Genomic DNA, 15,770 nt, shown 5'->3' with positions numbered 1-15,770 from the left:
TCACTGTATTTACAACCCTCCTCTGCCCTCTCTGTTGTAACACCCAGACATCCCATACTGCCTCTGATCACACCTCCCCGTTCTCTCGTGTCTACCAACCTCTGCTCATTTTCCTACTGCTCTTCTCCAAACTTTCCTACATCTTCCTGCTTAATGACATTACAAAAAAAAACAAAAAAACAACCCTCATAGGAGTTCTCCATGCAAAATCATCATCACAGTCAGTCATTCACAGCACATCTGTGAGCAGAGGCTTGGGTGTTATAACCACACCGCACCGAGCAACGCAGTGATGAGAACGGGACCGTCTCCCATGCGCAGCCATCACAAGCAGGGCTGTCCCCTTTGTGTGCTGGGACATGCAGTTATCTCAGCTTCCTGCAAAGAGGAGTGGTTTGACAGATGGAGCGCTAACCCAGGAGTCTGGAAATATAACCCAGAGGTCAACCATCATGTTAAACCTCAGTAAGGTCTTGCCGCTGCAGATAAAAACAATCCTGCTCCAGTACTGCTCTTCCTCGTGTGCTAGCAGTCTTGTTTACATACCTGCCTGCAGTGAACGCCATCAGGAAATTGTTCCAGTTAAAATCAATGCATAAACATTTATTTTAACAAATAATTGTAATAAATTGTAACAGAAAAAGCCAACAGGTGTAGTCTGAACATACCCAGTACGGACAAGACTGACGTCAAACATGGTGACTGCCCTCATGTGAAAATACAGAAGTGCCACGCTCCCCACTTTGTACAAAAGGACCTGGAAAAGGCAAATTGTGCTTCTTCCCTTGGAGCTCAAACCCAGAGCCCGTGGGACAGGGCTTGTGCTCAAGGTCACCCTCCAAGCAGAAGGAGCTCTGCAAGCTGTGTGAAGCACCAGGGCCTGTGTCGCCTCTCTGCATCCTGCACATTTACAGAGAGCTCTGCTGAGACACAGGGAAGACTTCTACTTGAGAAGTATCAAAAGCCAAGGCAGGGCTGCATCACCACAGCTGTAGGCTCGTGGGAGAAAATCTGCAGCATAACAGGAGCTGCCCCACCACGATACTGATTTTGGCGGTACAGAATAAAATTTCAGACAGAAGATTCCTCTGCAGCACCATCTGCTCCACCATCATACAACCACCTTGCAGAAAGTTCTCACATGTGGTTTGCAACAGCCTCCAGTTGTTCCTCTACAACACTTGTGCAAGCTCACAAGAACAGTATTGTTCAGAGGCTGCAGTGTTAACCTAGTGAGAGACAGCTTCTCTCCTCTGATCAGCTTTAGGATAAACCTGACCTTTCACAATCTAGTAATCTCTACCTCCCTGCCTGTGTATGAAAGACAAATACCACTAATAAAGTCTCTGTTATTGAGCAGAACAAAACATTTCAGTGTCTTTAATACCTGCTATTCTAAAGAATAATAGTCTATATCTTGCCCAACTCCTGCAGTTCGCAAGAACGAAGAGAGCTAAAACCAGAAAAATAATTACAACAGCTGACTGTCCTCAAGGCAGCTGAAACTTGACCACAGGAACATTTGGCTAGAGGTCAGCTCAGGCTAACTGCTTCAGTGGAGAAAGGGAGCCAGGAGTTATAAAAGGATAGAAAAATTCCTGGCCCTTTTCTATAGAAGTGTTGGAGTAAGGTCAATCACAAGTGAATTTAAACACATCTCTCCAGTGGGACATGAACACAGTCAGCATAGACAGGGGAAGCCAGGCTAAGAAAATCCATGACAAAATAAATTGTTTAGTTACAGCCTACTGAGTGGTTTGCATCTACTCTGGACAAATAACTATGTTGACACTCGGCGCAAATCATAAAGAGTTTTGCTTATAAACAAAACTGTTGTTTGAAGTGAGATCTTTACGTTTAGATGGGTCCTGAACCTGAAAGGACCTGAAGGAAAGAGAAGGATATTACACTTCATTAAACTATGCCTAAGAAGGAATTTCTGCTTTTGCCATCTCCATTAACTCACTGTACTCCAAGTACTCCAAACATGAGATTTTTTTTTCCCCTGTAACCTCCTTCAGTTTCACTTTGCTTGCCAAATAACACATGTGCAACTATTCCAGAACCAAAGGTGGCTTCTCTGCTGCAAACTGAACAACATTACTGAGTGAAGGACTAATCTGAGAAGATTTTAATATTTTTTTCTTTATATTTCTACCTTTCATCATTCCATCAATCACAAACAGGCAAGGACACAAAAGCTTGCAGTGGATGCAAACACATAAATACAGCCATCATCAAGTAGGAATGAGTGCTGAGGAGAAGCGAATGCAAGTCCAGCCTCTCAAGCTCTGTGCCACTCTAAAGCATAGTTAATCAACTACAGAATGTGTATGTACATACCCTTGCAGAATTTTTTGGGGGAAGAACCTTTATTTTTTTGCAGCGTGTACATTCCTTACAAGCTATCTCATGGCAAGATCAGTGACACTAAGAGAAAATCTTTCTGTGCTTGCATAACATATTTCACACAGGTTTGGCTCAATATGCATAGCTGAAATCACTTTGCCTGCTTACCCTCATTTCACTAAATGCCAACAGGACAGAGTCATTCTGCAGATGAAATGAGTTATAGCCTTTCAAATCAGCACACTCTAAAGCTGCCACAGACCTAAAGACTTCTTTGCTTGCTTGCTGATATTATAGCTTGATTGAGTCATCAGCAGCACTTGGATGAATGCCTGTTTTTATAGAGTCTTTGTCAGTGCTATATACTTGTCCATGTCAACAAACAGAAATAACGAACCATCTCAGTTGGGATGAACAACACACTATTCACCCAGCGTGTGTGGTAATCCAGGATATGAAAAGGACATGGAATAATACCACAGAAACAGAAATTATGCACTGCAGATAATAAAAAAAAAATCCCATAAGGGGTGCATTTCTGAGGAAATAAACACAACAACAGAAGACTGGGAAAGAATGAGGGGCTGGAAGATGGCTGCAATTATTATGCATGGGTTCATGCAAATTTGGTGATTATTAAGAGGTAAATCTTCATAAAAAAACTAAAATAATGGAAAAGAGGCAATTTTGTGTTATTAATTAGAGCTCTACATAAGTCAAATCATTTATGAGAGTTTGAAGTATTCAAGTTGGAAATGGAATCTATGAAAAAAACTGCTCACTTCACACTTCCAAATTCCTTTTTTTTTTTCACCTAAACAAACTTCATTTTGGAATACAGACTATATGAGAGCTCCATTTCAAGACCACATTTGATATATTTCAACAAGTCCTGATTTAATTTACTTGTATCTCTATTGTAATGGACAACTTCAATACTTTGATCAGAGCTGATTTCTTTTTCTCATGGACAGATGTGTCAGCTAATTACTCTGATTTAAACCAAATTTAAACTGGTAACAGGCCAAATGATAATCAATTCTTACATGCTGTTAAGGAGACCATCAGTGAATCCGCAGTTTAGACATTGTGCTGGGCTTGCACTGAAAGCTCTTCTAGGTTAAAGCAGCTGTAAATGGATACTCTAAGAACCAGATTATGAAGTCCCAGGATGGCTGTGGTATATGGCATATCAATTCTTTATTTACAATACAATCTGTTATGCTTTGACAACAGTAACCTGACGGACCAGGTACATACAGGGAGGACCTTAACATGAAGCCTAGTAGGTCACCTCCTTTGGAAGACATCTGCTAAAATAGAACCAATACAATTAAGTTTCTGTCTACCACACATACAGAAACTTTTCAACTTGGAAAAGTCTAAGCTTCTTTGTTTGCTTTTCATCCCCCAAAAGAAAAGAAAGCAGCAAAGTAGATGCATATCAGCTAAATGAAATGACATCTAGCTGCTCTCATGCTGATGTGAATTCTTGAGTTGATACCTAGCTTTACATGCTCTTGTATCACTAAGGAAGTGTACCTCAGCCTATGTATGCGAGTGGTAATTTCTTCAGGCTATATAAACACTCTTATCCACAACAGTGGTAATTTTTCCATGGCTTTGTTTTATTATTATTATTTATTAAGGTAGTAGACAATCAATACACAAAATTCAGTGTTTTTTTTTTTTGATTTGTACAATTGCAAAAGGAAATAAAAGATTTTTTTCTGAGCAGAAAGTATATTGTTTGTTTAAAGAAATCTATCACATCAACTTAATGTCAAATATTATAATAAGAAAGGAAAAGAAATGTCTGAATCTGCACCTAGAACCAACCTCCTAGAAATCTGTGCTAAAAAATTGCTTCTTCTGAATGAAAAACATTTGACTAAGGTAATTATTCTCAATTTACATAAAGAAATTAAATGATATTCCCAGTGCTGTAAAACAATTTTGTGCCAGTGTACAAAAAACAAGTAGCTTTTCAATGTCAGCTATCAGCTTTTCAGCTATCAGTAAAGTTTAAATCCCAACAGGGCTCAGTAGTCTAGACCCAATCCAGCAAAGCAGTTATAGACATCTGATTTTAAGCAGGTAAATTTATATATTTAACACAAGAACATGGCTAAGTAATTTCCCTGACACAACCAGCGCTCTTAGCACCTTGCAGAAATGATGAAGACTGCGAACACAGGAATGATGCTGGCAAGCAACCTGTGAGGCATTATTGGGAGTTTGGGTTGGAATTTACAGGATTATTTACATGCTTAATATTAAAGCACCTTCTTATATGTGCTACTGACTGTCACCATACAGCAGGCCAATTATACTGCTCCAGTTAGTATTTTCTTTGCAAGCCCTCTTCTGCATGCTAGTATTTGCATTGAACAATAAGCGTAGTAGCTAACATTTGGGCAATTATAGCCAGTTACTATAGCCAGTTTCAGCACACTTGTTAGAAAGAAATATGCATCTCATCTCTTGCACTTTTCTGTAACAGGATCAACTGATCATGGACAGAGATGGGTGCTGCAAGAGAAGCTGATACAAACAATGTAGCTCCTGCTGACCTCAGGTGAAATGGGGTTTGGTTATAGCCAAGCAAGCATCCTCAATTTGTGTTAATCATCTTGAACCCAAACGTGCCTTTTAGACGTCAAAGAGTAATTTCAGGACATCTGGGAGCAACGAGTTCAATTTTAATTGTATTTATAAAAAAATGTTTCTCATCCAAGGAAAACATTTTCAAAAAGCTGTAAAATTTAAGTTAAAGACTCTGGTATTTATCCTAGACTAATGGAACTACTTAACAGTTCACTACTATGGGACAAATGAATTACATGGTTCAGTCGCATACTAGATTATTCATGTAATGTTAATCAGATTAAAGACTACATAACAAAGCCTGTAAGGCATTAAGGAAGTCTTTTTAAATACTGGATTAAATGAAAGCTGGTAAAAGACAGACAAAGGACATGAACAGGATTTCTGGGTGACCACTCATGACTCAAAAGTACTCACATATTCACATTGGTCATCTGCTGAAAGGAGCAGGAGAACTTTCAGACCTCACACACTGCCACCAACTTTATCGCTTGATCAACATGTAAAGATTAATAAACTCGACTGAAGGCATAGCTATAAACAGTGCATTTAAACTGGTGCAACTTTGTATGTCCTGAAGTTCGTATCAGTTTAAAGTATGGTTTATACTGATTTAATTTACATTTACTTTAAGTCTGGTTTAAACTGACATTGAGTTAGAAAATCAATTTGCATCTTTTAAACAAAACTATTCTTCAGAACAATATGAAGTAAAATTCTCTGTTCAAGAAGTTCTCTGGTAATGAGAACCACCATGACTGCAGCTGCTTTCCATGTCTCATGTCTAAGATCATACCAATACTGTTGCGTGACCCTATTCTCCACAGATTTGGTGCTTCAGTGGCATACAAATCTGAACACATAAGCTGTGTGTATTCACCAAAAAGCAGCTTACTGCACCGAACACACACACACACATAAAACACTTTGCATAGCCATATAGAAAATCCTGAGCTAGATCCTTAATTGTCTAAGTCAATGCATAGTTATGAGAGACTAAATGATACCAGCATGGGGAAAAGATTATTTTGTATTTTTACATGCAGCATTGTCAAACAGACTTTAATTAGGTAAGTAGTAACTGGTGAATAAAAGCTGATTGCTCTCCAAACCTTTTATAAAGTTTTAAAAAGCCAATTAAATTCTCCCTCCAATTCCAGTGGTAAGATCTGGAAATTATAAAATCTGACTATTTTTAAAGTATGCTTTGATGAAGCATCTCACATACCAAAACAGACTATGTCCACTACAAGTGGTTTATAAACACATCCGTTTTTATTTACAACTAAACATACATCCAAACAGGATGTCTAGAACTTTTATAACGAATCAAACACTTCTGATACACATTTTTATGATACAGCTATCAAAGACACCTTTTAAACCAAGAGCTTAGGATGTATGATGTTAAATCGCTGTATATTTAACTGGAGATTTTTCCAAGATCAGCGCATCCAGTATTTCCAAACAGAGAGTGAAATCAGCTCACTTCATTACCTGAATTTATTCAAGTCAGTGTACTGTATTACTGGGTTCCCTAATTTATCTTCTAAGGACTTCAACCAACTTTTCTTCCCAATCACATTTTCAATTCTATCACTGGCATTATTTGAAGCATTCCAATTAGGACAGGACATGAAATAATTCCTTATAAGGAACAGAAGAGTTTGTGTGTGTGTTGTTTTGTGTGTCTGTCTGTGTTTGTGTGTGCACTTGTATACACTAAATATACACATATACACACAGACTTATTTGAGTTTTGCTCAGCTGAAATTTGAAAATGTTTTTTCAGCTGATTACTTGCCATCCCATGAAGAGGAGAAGTTCCACTGCAGGAAGAAGATGAGTAGAAGACAAAAAGATCGTATGAGAAAGACGTATGGGAAGCCTTGAAGAAATTTTTTTTCCCCTTCCATTGGAGAAGTTAGAGTATATGTGACCGTGGACCAGCACAGGTTGTAGAGTGAGTTTGAGATGAGAATATTATTAAGAAAGTGGAGACAAGTGGATTGCAGAGGCAGGGAGCATGTCAGCATGACGTTTAAGGGCAATAAACTGAACAGCCATGCCCGGTAATTTCTGTTTAGTGACCCACTTAACAGTCACTAGTTTAGTGAATGGAATTCATTCAGTTAATCTTCTAAGTGGCAACCTGCAGCTAGCACAGCACTACACAGAAGGTGAATACGACAGAAGTGGATGATGGCAGGTTGCAACTAAAAATTCACATTTGAAACTGAAAGAGCTCGGTCAGAGCCAATGCTCAACATTTCCTCTAAGAAAACCCAATTAATAAAGAATTCAAGTCGTGTCTTCAAAATAAGCAGCAGAAATAGGGATACCAATTTTAAAGCTAATTTACTGTATCTTTTCGTAAAGAGATCTTTCAATGCTTTCAGACAGTGTTCTCCATACACAGTCTACAGTGGGGGTGTCCTGGTTTCAGTTAGGACAGAGTTAATTTTCCTCCTAGTAGCTGGCAGGGTGCTATGTTTTGGATTAGAATGAGAAGAGCGCTGATAACATGCTGATGTTTTAATTGTTGTAGAGCAGTGCTTACACCAAGCCAAGGACTTTTCAGCCTCTCTCTGTCCTGCTAGCGAGCAGGCTAGGGATGCAGCAGGAGCTGGGAGGGGACAGACCCAGGACAGCTGACCCAAACTGGCCAAAGGGGTATTCCATACCATCTGACGTCATGCTGAACAATATATAGGGGTGGCTAGCCGGGGTGGAGGGGGGGGGGCCGGCTGCTCGGGGATAGGCTGGGCATCGGTCAACGGGTGGTGAGCAATTGCATTGTGCATCACTTATTTCGTACACATTATTACTATTAATACTATTATTATTATTATTATTATTATTATTGTTGTTATTCTTTTCCCTGTCTTAATAAACTGTCTTTATCTCAACTCACAGACTTCACTTTCCCGTTTCTCTCCCCCATCCCGGAGAGGGAGGGGGGTGGGTGAGCGAACGGCTGTGTGGTGTTTGGCTGCCAGCCGGGCTAAACCACAACAGGGGGTCAGGGTCATCATGCATCTATAGACAGGGAAATGGAGACACTGGAAAGAGAAGTGGCTTGCCTGCATTTACACCACAGTCCTGCAGCAGAGTAAGGCATGGACTGCAACTGTGTGCAGTGATTTACCTGCCACAGTGCATTAAAGAGTGCAGTAGATGTAAACCTCCCCCTCCATGTTTACCACTTCTCAAATGTCTGAGATTAATAGTCACAGCTCTGCACTGTAACCTTTGTTTTTAAGCATCACAGATAAAAGAGATGAACTCTGCACTCATCAGCTAAAAAGGCATCCTCTGCAAGGCAAGCTGGCTGGCACGTGTGAGTATGTCTGTTTCCACCGAAGTGATGACTCCCTCCTCTGCAGGAAGACCAACACAGTACAAACTGTCATTAAGAAAGTGAAACTTTGGAGCAGATTCAACTTTTATTTTTATTTTTTAAGGAAAACAGAGAAGAGTATCCACATTTCTGCATTCCTGTTATTGTTATTTTACACAGGACCAGAAAGAAATAGATGTTCACAGAGAGGCTTTGAAAGATACCTGCCTTGAGGGGCTGCTGAGAGCCAGATCCTTCATCCGCTACTACCAGAACTGCTCATGCTCATACCTATTTCATGAGGGCTATCCACAAAAATAAATCCCACACCAAGCCAGATCTCTGGACTCACATTACACACGCAGTACAATAAAAATGAGCAGACTAAGGGTGAGGACACTGCACTGTAGCCACAGAGAGTTTTGTACAACCCTACTGGGGGCCCTCCTGGTCTAAGATGGCAATTAACTCATCTGATGGCTGAATAGCAGCCATGCCTCTGTACCCAGTGCCATGGTGAAACAGGCAGTGAGGGTGCGTTTACATGAGATGGTCAACAGAAGTCCAAGCAACTGGGTCTCCCTTTTAATCAGCGTACCAAGAACTACCCTACTCAACAGCTGGCCCTGCAGACTAAGCTGCAGCTTTTAGTCTCACAAGCATGATCGTGTGTGGAAACCTCCTGCATGGAAGGGAAAGAGCTTGACAGTCCCTTTTGTGGTTCTTAATATCACAGAAAACTTAATTTTGAGCAATAAAAGGCTTCCATTTTAGAAAGACCTTACCATGTAAATTCATAGATCCTTTCTGTTTGTTTAGAAATCATTGAAGATAGCATCTGCTCCCAAAATACGTATGACACTTAGCAATCACACTTGAATCACATGTAAGCAACAGCAATCACAATGAGCATTATGAGTCTGACTGACTGCTCATAGGTCCTACTACACTCTACAGCGTGGCCTTAGATAAGTCACACTTATGATACACTTAAAATCACACTTAAAATGATAGATGATCATTTTGCCAACATTACTAATACTAAAGAATACTGCAGTAGATGGAGCTTCGAGTTTTGAATTGCCATGATGTATAAATCAGTACTGATTTTTCGTTCACTTACTGCATACAAGTTTCTCTTCAGCAACCAGAACTGCTAACAGGTGACTAGACTTGTATCCTATAAAGAATAATGACTCAGTATAGTTCATTCAAAGAAGATATCTTCCTGCTGCTGCTTTCACAGATTGTATAAGCGATAGCCTGCAAAGATTTTGGAGAGCTTATCAGCCGTATTCTCAGCCAGCTCTGAATATAAATTGGTACTGGGTGCTTTAAACACATGTTGAAGTCCCAAGCCCCTCAAATTCTGTAGTCCTTTCAGAGCTTAGAAAGTGAATCCAGATGTCAGCTGTTCTATGGGTTGCAGAGAACAATTAATTGCAGGATTACTCGGTGGTCTATAAATTAGTTTCTTGGCTAAGAAGGGCCTGCTTTTGGCTGGCTCAGAACTGAGTTTATTTTTCCCTCAGCAAGCAGGCTTTCCTCCAATCTCAGACAAATCTCACAGAAAAGCACACACTGTGGGTCAGCCAGGTTTCTCCTGAATAGTTCAGCTGGTAGGGAGGTATCCAACAGCTGTACCCTTACAGAACAGGAATGTCCTCAGAATGTAAAAGTGTTGTGAAGTGCTTATAATTGTGCTTCAATTTCACTGTGTCTTTTTTCTCCATATTAGAGAAAAGGATTTTGTTAGATTTCAAGTCTCAAATAATTAAAACATGCACAGGGCTCACATTCAGTGATACAGATACTTATTCTAGATCTTGCTATCGATAGTGCTAGGTATACTTGTAAGCATATTTGATAAAGGATCTAAAGAACAGATTTGAGACTGAAATGTTGAAGTATCATACTACTGAAGTGGTAGGAAACTTGTATCATGTGGTGTGTCATTTTTTAAGCAACCAGCTTATTTGAAACAACCTGAAAGCTATTTTTTTTTCCAAGAAGAATTTGTCCTGACAGGAGTAGTACATTTAATTTACTGGTGTGACTGAAAGTCATCTGATATGGTAACAAGCAGATGTTACTAGGAGCTGTAGCACAAATTAGTGGAGATGGTGGTACAGCTTTACAGAGAAACATCTGAAAATGAGGACTAGCTTTTCTTTCTTTACGGAAAATTGGATTCTTTAAGTAGGTTTTTATTTACGGCATGTAGTTAATAAAGCAGGTCTTGCACAAGTAGATGCTATTCAGCCTTTGCCACCTGTTCCTGGAAGAGATGAGAAATGTTTTTTAAAGCCATGAAGACTGCATCAACCCCCCACTTTTTTCTGCCAGCCACAGTCCAAAGGAGAGACGGCTTCCTCCTGCTGCCATAGCTGCAGGGAGATACCGGGAGCTGCTGCTTTTCCAGGAGCAGCCCCTTGCTCCCCTCCTTTCCTTTCTCCTATTTCTTGACCTTTGCTGGTGATGGAAAAAGGAGGACAACTGCCTTCATTAAGGAAAAACATGGAAGGAGGAGAGTTGCTTAAAAGTGTGGTGAAAGGGAATAGCTGCCTCCCGTGGGAGCAGGGCACAGAGGAGGGTGGATGTGGCAGAACAGCCTGCTGCTGCTCAGCTAACAGGGGGACAGCTGCAGCTAAGGGGCAGTATTGAGACTAGCCTTTCCAAAATCCATGCTTACACATACTTCAGTAAAGATTGGACCATGCTGATGTATTTTTACTAGTCACACATAATAAACCCTAGAGTGGTATCTAAAGGGTAAGACTTGGTTTGCTGGTGTGTATTTTTAAAGCACACGAAGTAGTATCTGGGAGGATAGGTTTCCACAGATTTACCTGATTTTTCTCACTGGTTCAGTGTAGCACATTTAGCCCGGAAAATCTGCTTTTCACAAATAATTCTTAAATGGTGTATTTATGAGATATTGTACCCAGAATTCAATCTGAGCAGCGAGGAGCCAGAATAAAAGTGGCTACCCAGGAGTGCAGAGTATTCTCTTTATAAAAACAACACAACAACATTAAGTAAATATTTTGTGCGGTATATTTTTATGCTTACATTCTTAGTTTCCTTTCTATTTTAGGCATATTAGTCAATGAAATATGACTGCCTGTAGCCATTTGCCAGAACATAATACTTGACTTTGCCAGACTTATTCAAACTGAATCTTAACTTTGATTTCAGATCTGCAGTACCACATGACTCAACAGCAGCAGAACTTAATTCAATTTATTTAACATCAAATTAAATTGTCCTACTGATGACTGTATCACTAACTGGTAAAAAGCAAACACTTCAGATTGTATGACGAACTGATAAAGTGAAGGTATGAAGAATAACCATAAAGCTAAAAAATAAGATTGTTTTCCTTTTCTATAACGAAGCATATATGTATTTTTTGTCTACTAATAACAATTCTGATCTAGGGATCTGGATTTGATCCCAGTCACAAACTAGCGGACATGACCCACACATGGTGGATACAGTTTGTGGCAGCCTAACATCACCAGATAATTTGCCTGATTACCAAAGTATTACAGCTTGTTGGTATTAAACTGCTGGATACACTTGTTGTCAACATAACATGCACATACTGACATTCTCAGCTTAGGCAAGCTCTTCCCTGCAGTTAAAAGGCCATTCAAAAGGAGAAGCCCTGTATGCCTGTAAGTTTTTCCAGACTGCGGAGGAACAGAACAGCCAATTTTATTTCCATACCCTTAGCTTTTCTCAGGCACTCATGGCACCATGAATGGTTTCCTACTCCATATGTTGTATGCAAGCAGAGCTTTATTTAAAAGACAGAGAGGTGTTCTGACCTGGTTGCTGGTAAGTGTTAATAGCTAAAGAAATGCCACTTACTGGAATATTTTAGAGCAGTTATTTTACAAACATCTCTGCTACTTTTGGCCAGATATTAAAATTTTTTCCAGCATATTCAGCAGAACTACCAGCACTCTCAAAATCTATTTAAAGGTGTGCCTCGTGTTATCTTCCATTGGGGCTGTAAATGTCAATGAGGCACAAATTACTCTCGCCACCTCTATGGGTCACTTTCAGTATCCCTGACTTGAAATAACAAGGCATCTGTTTAATTTTTTAGGAAAGAATGCAACACATTCATTTAGGATAAACAAAATCCTTATTCAGAGCAGAACACTTTATTAATCTCAGTCTAGAAAATGTGCAGATGAACATTTCCCACTGTGCATAATGCATTAAATGTCTCAATTTCACCAAGAGCTGAGAAGTAAACTTCCCTCCAGATAATTGAGCTGGTACTGCCAAATCTGTATTAAAAAGTAAATATATAAAGATTCGGCTCTTATTTGATCTACATGAGAACAGCTATCACATTTCAATTCTTAATCTAAAACTAACTTGGCATAGATAGTATAAATTACAGGTATGTAATTTTCAAGATATCTGGCCAGCATAATCTCCCCTCCCTTATCCTTGGAGTAAGCTAGTTCCCGTTCCCTGTGCCAAAATGTTTTCTGTCTAGTTAGACTAGACTAGTTAGTGGAAAATACCAAGCGAGAAAGCACCACAGAAATGATTTTTACCACCCAAGGATCCACTATAAATTTCCAAGTGCATGGTCACACTTAAATGCAAATGGTTTGAACTCTCCTTTGGTAACGTGGTGTTAATATTGGATCAAATGTGATACACGCTGTGTGAGTAACAGCATTTCCTGAGGATCAGTGTGCTTTGGTCCTTCCTGAAAGTTAAGGCTTATTAGCCTTCATTTACAAATAGGAAACTGAAACACAACGAGGTTAAACAAGGTGGCAGAACCACAGAGTGAGCCAGTGGTGGTGCTCAGAAGTGAGTCCAGACACTGTGTCCAAGCTCGGCACTCCAAGTGCGAGACACACTTCTTGTTCTGCTGCTTGTAGAGGAACAAAGACCAGGCAGCTTAGCTAGGGAATGACCAGCTTGCTCAGCATAAAAAGCCAGGAAAAGAGAGCAGAGAAGCAGCTTTCTGTATGGTTGTATTGCCATGGTTCAGCTATAAAATGAGAGAAGTCATTCATAAATGACTTTCAAGGGTGCTCAACTTAATATGAGAAGGCACAGTAACCACCACAAGGAAGGTCTTGTATGAGGAGGCTCCTTATGATGGTAAATTATGCCCATGTTACAAACATTTTTACAAACAACTTTTCACTATTCTGACCTTTTTACTTTTTTAGTGGAATTGGTATATCCTTAGAAAAGTCTCTTAAGCACAGATTCATGGTACAATGAAGGCATCTAGAGTTCAACCATCTAATTTTAGAAACATTAAAAGTATGGACATAGTGTGGCAAGTTCTACCTAGTGTATCACAACCAAAGAATTTCTATTCTTTTTAGTAACATTACATTTGTGTACACTTACACAGGAATAACCAATTAAGCCTCATAAAACTGTTATTGCACACAAATAGCAGCAGTAAAGCCGTATGTAATCATTTAACTCTAGATAACAGCTTTCCAGTTCCACAGCCTAAGCAATCATGAGCCTGGAACCTGTACCCTGAAGTGTATTTTTATGATATGTTTGATTCAGATTTACCCCTACTATAATTTGATTAAGCTTCCAGAAATGCACTCCAGATATGAACCAGAATCACTACATGAATTCATTCTGGATGCCATTTAAACGTCATTTAAACCAAGACTTTCTATCTACTATATTCCAATACGCATTTCCAAGCTCGCTCTCCCTGGAAAAACACAGAACGTTTTCCCACTTGTTTTAATATTCTGCATTCAAAAAGTTAAGCAACTAATACTTTTATTAACTTCATGAATGGAAAGTGTCTCATGAAAACATAGTGAAATGATTTTTCTCTGACATGGAAAAATGGCTTTTAAGCACTTCTATCAGTTACTGGGCCCTTTGTTTCAAATGCTGGCCACTGGAGCTCAGCAAAAATGAAGCCATCAACTTACAGACGGATGGAATTTGATAGCCTTAACTCAAATACTTCTGTTTTGGGGGGTATGCCAGAAGATAATGATTGGAATCTCAATCAGAATTCTTATAGCATTATCATCTTCTGTAGGAATGAATTACAGAAATTGTGAGGATTACCTGCAGAGCACTACAGGGCTCTATTGATCACTCTGCTTACCCAACATTCACCATAAAGTCTCCTGCAGGTAAGATAAAAGTTAACATGCTACCTCAAATGTCTGCAGGGGATGGATGATGCTTCACGCCTCCCTCAGCTCAGCTGCAAAGTGCGACTTTCTCCAGCCATCCCAGCACCTATGCAAAATGAGGGGAAACAGAGAAAACATGAGCTCTGGAACGATGAAGGTCACAGTGGCAGGAAGATGACATAACAAAATTCTAACGGTTGCCTTGGCACTGTCCTTCTTTATGGAAGGCAGTCTTGGGAAAGGCCACCAGCTGGGCAGCCTCCACAATGGCACTGCGAGGAGCACCTGGGCTTCTCACTCAAACAGCGACGGCCACCTGAAACCCCCTTTGTCACTGGGGGCTTGCCAAGCAGCAGCACCCTATGCTAACCTTGACATTAAAACGGATGAACACAGATTTAAATGGCAAAAGGAAGTCAGGAAGACTGATCAAGACTCATTTTCAATATACATTTCAACGTAAATCAGCTGGCCTAGAAGGAAAATCAGAATTATCACCAACTGGGTTTGGATGAGTAGTATCTCACTCCTAATACTTTAGAGAATAAATTACAGTGTAGAAACTCATTAACTGCTAGTTTTGAGAAAGTAACATTACCTTTTTCATTAAAAGGACAGCGCAATGTGTAAAAGGCTAAGCGACACCTCTGTAATTATGTTAAAAAAAAGCAACAATAACAAAAAACTACCAGAAGAGAAAATCCTTGAACTGAAAATAGAGCAAAATTCAACAAACATTTGACAATAAATGAAGGAATTTTCCCTGCAAAACAAGAATAACATGCAATACTAATCAAGCTTAAAAAATCATTCTATGTGTTGTTAGCTGAAGTGAAATCTGCAACCAGTTCCACTGATATATGCCATGGAACAAGATGAGTGGATAGGTTCATACATGATAAGGCTTTACTTTTTACCCCATAATATACACAATCAAGTTCTAATATCCCACTTTTCAGAAACAGCCTGCTCACATTTTAAAAGGTTACATTTTTACGTAATTCCGTAAGGAGTCCTAAGATGATTTAATTGTGAATTTTCAAAAGATCCCTTCATTTCACAGAGACTAATTGACCTGTGAGCCACAACTGTGTTATTCAAAAATAAAGGGACAGCTTAGACTGAAACAAAGCTGTGAAGTCTAAGGCAGCTGTTGACTGAAATGAGCTAACAAAGACTACTGACAAATTCCTCTTTCCAAACACTTGGTAAGATATTAGCAAGTGGAAATGATCTCTATGTGACAAAGTCAGAATCCTACTACAAAGGAAAAAATATTCCAGTAGTCTTTCCAAAATATTTTG

General features: G+C 39.5%; 1 protein-coding gene across 5 annotated transcripts in view; it reads right to left on the bottom strand.

Annotated features, from left to right (window-relative positions):
* The window catches only part of GHR (growth hormone receptor), a 138,860-nt gene that overhangs the window by 72,769 nt on the left and 50,321 nt on the right, over positions 1-15,770 (bottom strand). For all 5 annotated transcript variants that reach the window (XM_040540091.1, XM_040540093.1, XM_040540092.1 and 2 more), the window contains exon 2: positions 14,488-14,572. The gene's annotated coding sequence lies outside the window, so the exon portion shown is untranslated. The remainder of the gene's footprint in view (positions 1-14,487; positions 14,573-15,770) is intronic.

The sequence above is a fragment of the Cygnus olor genome, chromosome Z (assembly GCF_009769625.2).
Source record: "Cygnus olor isolate bCygOlo1 chromosome Z, bCygOlo1.pri.v2, whole genome shotgun sequence".
Lineage (NCBI taxonomy): Eukaryota > Metazoa > Chordata > Aves > Anseriformes > Anatidae > Cygnus > Cygnus olor.
The sequence above is the reverse complement of the archived record's forward strand: the minus strand, read 5'-3'. Positions and strand labels throughout refer to the sequence as shown.